At 41.3% G+C, this 8,362-nt stretch overlaps 1 long non-coding RNA gene across 1 annotated transcript; it reads left to right on the plus strand.

Annotated features, from left to right (window-relative positions):
• The first annotated feature begins 413 nt into the window (after nt 1–413).
• LOC146180231 (uncharacterized) lies at nt 414–7,887 on the plus strand. Its single transcript, XR_014700965.1, has 3 exons — nt 414–705; nt 2,562–2,711; nt 7,568–7,887. It is a non-coding gene; the product is annotated as an uncharacterized LOC146180231 (long non-coding RNA).
• Nucleotides 7,888–8,362: the final 475 nt, after the last annotated feature.

Here is an 8,362-nt window from a genome sequence, read left to right on the forward strand (position 1 = left end):
AAAGGGAGGGGACGCGCGCATTTGTCGATGCGCCAGCTGTATGGATTTACGCAAGAATGTGGATGGTGGATGGGGAGGCTTTCTATTTTTTTAGAAAATGTTTGTCCGTGGTTGGCTTGAAGAAACAATGCGTTTGCGAGCACACAAAACAAAACTATTTATTAGAACTCGACTCGAGCGGTGCGCGCGGCGGCCGCTCATCGGCACGGTCCGAAGTCACGGCTGGCCGGTGCAAGCAGAAGAGGGCTGGGTAAAGGAGGAATGGAATGTTGAGAGGGTCGTTGGTCCTTCGTTCCCACGTGCAGCCCTTGCGAACACAACACCGCGGCGGGAATCACGCGCTGGTTGAGCGGGTCGTTGTTCCCCCTCGCCTACGCGTCTGCGTGCAAGACACAACAGGCAGCATCCCCAGCTGCGCTGCTGTGCGGCCTCCTCCCGAAGCGTTCATTTCAGAGCTTGTTGGAGACGCTACAAGACTTGTGACAGCTTCTTAAACCTTTCTTTAATTTCTTCCCTCATTAATTTTCTTTTTCATTGTGCTGTGCATAATTTTCTCTTGCGCCTATACATGTCCATGTGCTCCGGTTGGTGCTTGCTACATATCAGTGAATAGCTGAGCTGTGAAATGTCGCCGGAGTACGGATTACAGCAACGGCGGGATACCATCGACATTATCAGACTCAGTGAACGCCGTCATCTTAGACCGTGAGTATATACTTTTAGAGCATGCCATTGCTTTATAATTGGTTCTATATAATCTCCTACCAGTCCCAAATGTTCTCTTTCCTTATTCTCCTCGAAACAACTGCGCGAAGCATGACTTCAAGAACTAAGCGAATTTTCGTCCGGGTTACATGCAAGCAAGTGCGTGGACTTATTTGCTGGCTGCGATATGAATAGCATTTGCGCCGAAAATAGAGGAGCCGTGCGTAACAGGTGTGTATGCCACCAACACGTGACAGAATACTGCAGGCAGCCATTTGCGCAGTTTTTTGACTGTGCAGCGCGCCGCAATCAATTAGTAACCAGATACTATGCGCCCGGCATTGTACATATATTTTGGACAGCCTCTCTTCTGCGCGCAGGAAGCCATGTTCACACAGTTTTTGGATTTTGTCAAGAGTTAAGGGCAGTTTTTTGTTTTCAGATGTACAGGCGAAGTTTTGAAACTGTTCGTGCCGTCTGTGCAAGCGAATTTTACAGTGGGGCAGACATGTGCGTGATGCTGCTTGATGACTAGGCTATAATTAAGTCATAATGAACCTCCACTTCATATTGAGGAATTGAAAGCCGTGAACAGCGCAAGTGAGCCCCTTTTCAAAATTTTCTTAATCGACGCCCCCCTTCTGAGCACGTGCCTTCAGGTGAGGGCGTTATCAGAAAGCGGCGACAATAGTTGAGCGATTTCGCAGACGCGCTTCGAGGGCGGGGGAAAATAACAATACTAGCAAAAAGGCACATCAGCCGTGAGTGCACTGCGTCCCTGTCACTACAAAGTAAACAACGTGCACGCGGGACACAATGTACAAAACATTGACGGCCGCTATGAGGCAACCATATCGTCCGAAATATATTGCTCGCGAAGCGCTCGATGACGGCGCGCACTTACAGGCGAAATGGGACAGGACGTCAGGTCCGCCTGTTCGGCAACTACAGCTCTTTGTACCTCACGTGCCGTACCGTATGCATGAAGTGCACGCCATAGCCATCGTGCAAGAATGTTGAAACCGAAGCAGCGATCCACGTATTCTAATTCTATAGGAAATCATTTGGGAGTAGAAAAGAGCAACTTAATATGATGTGCATGGTTCTTTAATGAACGATATGTATAAATGGACGGTTGGATAGTTACAGTAATGGAGTGTTCCGCTAGAATTGTTTACGGCCGTGACCGCAATAAACATTACTCATATTGCTCTTAGCTTTAAGCTCTGGCATTGATAAGCCTATCTAAAGAACCGACTGGCAGTGACATGTTGTTTACAGGTGTTGATCAAAAAGTAGGCCATCATGCTATTATTGCAGGCATATTTGCTTCTTTTTGTACCTCTGTTTACTAAAACTTAATTTTTTTCCCCATTCCTAGGGACGCTGCACCTCTTACAACACTCACTGTTCAGTCGCTTTTATTCAAGTATACAAAAAGGAGGAAATGCGCATGCACTCATAGGATAGCCTGTCTTTCCGTTAACAGCTGCAAATAACACGCCACTGCTCCTCGGTACCTTGGATGAAGTTTTCAATGGGGTTACCTGAGATGCCTAGCAATTGCTGTAATATTTATACCAATCACTGCAGTGAAACAGAAAGGTAACACTGCATCACTTTAACTGCTGCATGCACCTATAAACGTGCCTTAATTTATTGCCTATTCTTATAGACGCAGGACCTCTTACTATAGGCTTTGTTCAGTAAGCAACCGTCTTTCATTGCTTCAATTTCTATCTCTCCACCACTTTCTTGTTGCTCTGGGTGTGATCATTTGATTTCATTGTTCAAATCATATTGTTTTATCATGTGTGAATGATTTAGCCTGCACATACATGCTTTCATTTTTTTAGATGCGCATCGGGTGCGTTTTCTACGTAGAAGTGGATCGATTGAGTTGTATCACTGGTGCGAAAACCGACAACCTCCAGAAGATATGTGTCCTGTGGTTGGAAGGGCAATAAAGAAGAAGAAAATCAGCGGAAAAGCCTGCCTAAAAAAATGTAGCACTGCATCACTGTAACTGCTGCATGCACCTTTAAATATGCCTTATTTTTATTGCCTATTCTTATAGACGGTGGACCTCTTGCTATTGGCTTTTTGCAGAAAGCAACCGCCTTTCATTGCTTCAATTCCTATCTCTCCACCACTTTTTTGTTACTTCGAGTGTGATCCTTTGATTTTATTGTTCAAATCATATTATTAAATCGCCGGTGAATGATTTCGCCTACACATACATGCTTTGATTTTTTTTAGGTGCGCATCGAGAGTGTTTTCTACGTATAAATGGATCGATTAAGTTGTATCACTGGTGCGAAAACCAACAGTTCGGTACCCCCAGAAGATTTGTGTCTTGTGGGTGGCAGGGGTATTAAAGAGAGGATAATCAGTGGAAAAGCCTGCCTAAAAACTTACAAAGATGGCGCAAAAGCGAAATGCCGATCAGGGTTAGAGTCTGATTACTTCTGTTATCCCATTTCACTTGCTAGGTGATGTGACATATATGAAGCACCTTAGTATAATTTGTGGTATACTCACTGAAAATTGTGTAGACATTAGCTTTTTTTCTCGTTCAATTATTTTGAGTGACGCACGAATTGGAATAAAACAAAGTCATCCTTACATCTAATGCCCATAGACATTAGATGCGTGGATGAGCTCATTAATTGTGTTCCTATGTGAGCATGCAATCGTTTGTCGAATATATTAATATGTTAAAAGTTGATTTTTTTACTGTTAACCGGAGTAATACATATGCTCCATATCATAGCATTATTCGCCTGTAGTTTGTATCTGCTCTTTCCTAAATTGTATTCTACAAAGTATACGTGTGTCATCTCGTACGTCTATATAACTAGCGAACAATTTGCAATCGAATCCCTTTTGTGATGTTGTTTCAGCTACAAATGATGTATGACAGTTGTGACAATATAGGTAGCTTTAGGTATAACATATAGCGCGAAAATCTTTAATATATGCGATGATATTTTTATTCACCGCATTGGCTAAACCAGCCTGTTGAAGAGACGAAATGAAAACAAATATGGATGTCTTCGGACAGGAACAGTAATCGTGGTGCCATGACCATTTTTTTAATTAAATTTTCATATGTTGTGGGCTAATGTCTCGACACAAAGGAATGACCCTTAGGTTTGCCAGATGCGGCGTAGTATTCTCGAAAAAAAAAAAAAAAAACGCCTATCACTAAAGCTGGAAAACGCCGTTTTTGTCGTTTCAAAAAGTTGCACGTTTGGAGGCCGGCTGGTTGCGTAAAATTTTGTCATCCACTGTTTTTTACTCACCGCATTTGGGTAACGTTTACTTGTATAAGAAGTATTAAAAGTGTGTTTCATTGATGCAGTTGATTTAGTAAAAAATCGCAAACTTTGCTTCACGAACAACGCGCTACAAAAATGTTAATGTTCAACCTTACATACTGGCGTGACGCATTGCGTTGTTTGCACTAAAATATTCTGTGTTTATTACGCAGGTCATATTGTTAATTTTAGGCAGAATTTGGAGCTCTAAGCTGCTATGTGTGTTCTCTGTAACGCCAATAAAAGTATTATGCTGGAAAGCGATTTGCTTAAGATTGTAATTATAAAAATTACACATTGAAAAATCATCTTCAAAAATATAGTATTGTTAGTGGTGGTCAAAGCTGACAAATGGAATAATATATTAATAACCTAGATTGAATACTATTGCACCTAGCAATAAAAAAGAATGCAGGACAGAGAAAAAGTTCAGCCTTCACTTGCGTTCTGCCATGAAATTGACAGAAATAGTGAATTAATACCATTTTAAGCTATATTAAGTATTTGTCCCAGAAGCAGAAAAACGGTGTTAAGCGCTGACAATGTTTTAAATTTTACTTAAGATAAAATGTAACTAAATTAAGCAAATACTAAATTGAAGTTTTGATGCCTATTCCATAAGGGGGAGCCATATAAGCACATCTATAGAACAAAAACAAGCATTTTTATATTTCTAATATTACATTTTGCAGAATTCAATATATTTACTGACTCAAATTAACAAAGTACTTTGCATTGTTTCCACAGATTTTGATAAAAATTGATGTTGCGGCCGTTTCTTCAATTCTAATCAGTTTTCCTTATTTTACCATTTTCTTACTTTTGTCCAATTTCAAAATAATATGCAGATACACACACAAATCTAGAGCTTCAAATTTTTTCAGAAATAAAGGATGGAACCTAGATAATGTAGAAAAATAGTTTCTGTGCCAAGATATTATTGGATCTTGCAAGAACGCAGGCTGAGTTTGGCCATTATCAGCACAAGCACTCGGTTTAATATTTAATGTTATATTTTTAAACAGTATAACGCAACACTTTTTAGTCCGTGATATTTTTGAGGTACTGAAGATTTTTGAGAGGGATTTGAATGAAAATCGAAGATGATCTTTTTTTAATTGCAGCAAATTTGCCCTTTACTGCTGTTTTCGAATTCTGAGCAATTTTGATGCGTTGTGGAGAACACACCTAGTGGTCTGGAGCTCCAGATACTGCCTGGAATTAAGAACATGCGTCAGGAAGTGAAAACATATTTAGTGCAACCAACCTAATGCATCATATGCCTGTACATAAGGTTAAAAATGAATATTTTTGCAGCGTATCGCTCCTGAAGAAAAGTTTGCGATTTTTTAATAACACAACTGCAAAAACAAAATAGGTTTCTAATAGTGTTTGTAAATATAAAACCTGCATATATTTAGTGAGTAAAAAAGAGCAGATGACAAAATCATGGCATCCAAACTTGCAACATTTTGAAATGGCAAAAACAGCGTTTTCTACCTCTAGAGATATACCATACAATTGTTTTTTTTTTTCGAGGAAACTACGCGTATCTTGAAAAACTAAGGTTAATTCTTTTGTGTCTAGATACTTGCCCACCACATATAAGAATTTCATTGGAAACGAAAGATGGCCATGGGACCTCGATTATGTTTCTTATCTAAGGCACCCATAATACGCTGTGAGAAAGCCAATATCAAGGGCTTTTTTTAATATTCCATATTTCGAACGGTTGTGCCATCTAAGAAAATTAGAAAGCTAGGCGCACCTTAGGTGTAGCCAGCCCCCACTTTCTGTTACAGCTGCATTTGCTAAGCTGAATTAATGCGTTGATTACTTTATTTTAGCCACGAATATAGCGCTATTACGTGTCAATTTTAAAGAAAGGCCGCAGTGACGCGATTCCTGTAGAATTTGTAAGTGAAATCTGTAAACCGTACAAATCTACCCATATATATGATCTCTTGCAGGTTTTATTCAAGCTACATTACACCTGCTGCGCCCCATAGCTTGAGCCAAGGGTTATAAATAAACCATTAGAAACAGACGATGGAAACCGGTGGTGCATTGCTGGCAGCCACTTAGGACAGCGCAGAAAATTTTTATTTTTTACGTGGGGAAGTGAGGTTATTCGCTTCAAGTACTAAATATTCACTTTAGACAATAAATAGGACTTACAGAGTCGGTGAGCACGTTCGGAAACCCCTGTTTCAATATTTGCGGTTAGAAACCTCATGTGTACCTTTTTTTCCAGCTGTAGATAAATTCCGGGTTATGTAGATACCGAAACCGTTACGAGCCCATTCGCGCACCTCAACTGTGCTGCTCACAACATGATTTTGAGCGGACAAAACAACCTGCCGCTAAGATTGCTAGCCCGATGCATGAGTAAGGGGGATATGCTGGCGATGGTTGCTTCGCGTCGGCCCTTTGACGCACATGAAGGCTCGAGTTACAATGAGCGCGCCGAACTTTGCAATGCGGATAATGACTACAAAGCGGTAAGGATATAAATGAGTTTAACAGTATTTTTCAGCTGTAAAATACAAATACAGTCTTGTTGGACGATGTGCTGGCGCGGACGAAGAAACCATAGGCAGCTTGTAGGTCTAACGCTACACAGGGCTCTCGAGCCAAGCCAAGTCCTCAATTGTACTGTCCGGGAATCAGATTTCTGTATTTTCGTGGTTTCCTATTGTATCTGGCGTTCAAAATGCAGACGTGAGGGTTCTTTATCACAAATAATCAAACGTGGATTGTGCCGGTACTCTTCAAAGTAGCAACACCATTTATTGTGTAAGTCATTAATCAGAAATTTAGGTAAATAATGTCAATAAGGATTCCAAACAAAACCTTTTCTGTGGCGCTCAAGGTAGCTTCCAGCAATATATATCTGGTTTCCTTTGCCTGCCTCCGAAATGTTTTTTTTTATCCCTTGGATCAAATTTGGTGGACAAGCAGTATATGTGTAAAAATGATGCACCTGTGAGCTACCCGTTTAAGTGAGCTCCCGTTTAAGTGAACTACCCACATAACCAGTCAAAAGCGTATATCAGCTAACCAGCGGCCAGTGCAGCAGTCGTGGGCTTAGATCGCTTGTGTATATTATATCTAGCCATTTAAAAAAAATGAAAATGGTCGCCGAACATTCTCTTGGTAACGATTATTAGTATAAACTGTTTGCACATCGCAGAAAGCGTAGGAGCGGCAAAAAACTAGCGCGCCAGTCATATGCGGAGACAGCCGATAATCAAGCACTAATTCCAAGTGTGGGATGAAACACTGGCTGTCTCAGCCGCATTGCTGTGGAGGCGATCAAAATGCAACAGGGCACATGCTATGCAATGTATGTGCGTCTTTCATCCTAATAAACCCAAGGCAGCTGAAACTAGTCTGGAACTCATCAGTATAGTGTTTCTCATTGACCATAAATTTCGGTACATGAATCCTGGAATTTTCTACATCTTCCTAAAATAATGCGCGCGATTTTATATGCCTCGTAATAGTGTTGTAAATTTTGTTTCCTCATTGTTTTTGTGCAGGTGCCATTTGCGAAAAAGTTGGGGTGGACGATTTGGAGGCACACGCATTTATTCGCAGGTGGCTGCCTGGTTCCTGTGACAGGAGGGGTGGAAGAAAAAGGCGTTATGCTGAAACCTCCCCTGGCGAACCAGGCATGCCACCTGTGAATGCAATTGCAGGGTCAGCCCCCTCACTACGCCTATGAGTGTGCCCTCCAGCTCCCTGGCCCCTTCCACTTCCCGAGAGCCCGTCCTGCCCTGACCAACCCTGGCACTGCCCCGCTAACTGCTGCTGTGTGTGCCCTCAGCGCTGGCTAGTAACAACTGCCGTCTATAGTAACAATTGCAATAAATATTATCTTTTTGTGAACCATGCCCTTGTTTTGTGAATATCTACTGGTTGCTCATGAGCACCAATTTGAATTTATATGGCCACTCCTATTTGAAAGGCCATTATTTTCCCAGCAAGTTCGATGTGCTGTCACGAATATGGCTAGAATGAAAAAGGCTGCATTTTATGGTCTGCACAGGCAGTGCCACAAAATGTGTAATCTTGACATCATCAATGGCACATGAATGGAGTAGCCGGTGTACCCATAAACCATTGGATTAATATTGGTATCGACAATATGCGGCATGAATGGAGTAGCCAGTGCACCTGCAATGGCTAACCATTGGTGTGATATTGGCATTGACAATGGGCCATCAATGGAATAGCTGGTATTAAACAAATATTGGTAATACAATGATGGTATAATGCTGGACAGTATTGGCAAGAATCATGGTGCATGAATGGAAAGTCTAATATTTTGCCTA

This window comes from Amblyomma maculatum, chromosome 9, assembly GCF_055883805.1.
Source record: "Amblyomma maculatum isolate TAMU_Amacu chromosome 9, ASM5588380v1, whole genome shotgun sequence".
Taxonomy (NCBI): domain Eukaryota; kingdom Metazoa; phylum Arthropoda; class Arachnida; order Ixodida; family Ixodidae; genus Amblyomma; species Amblyomma maculatum.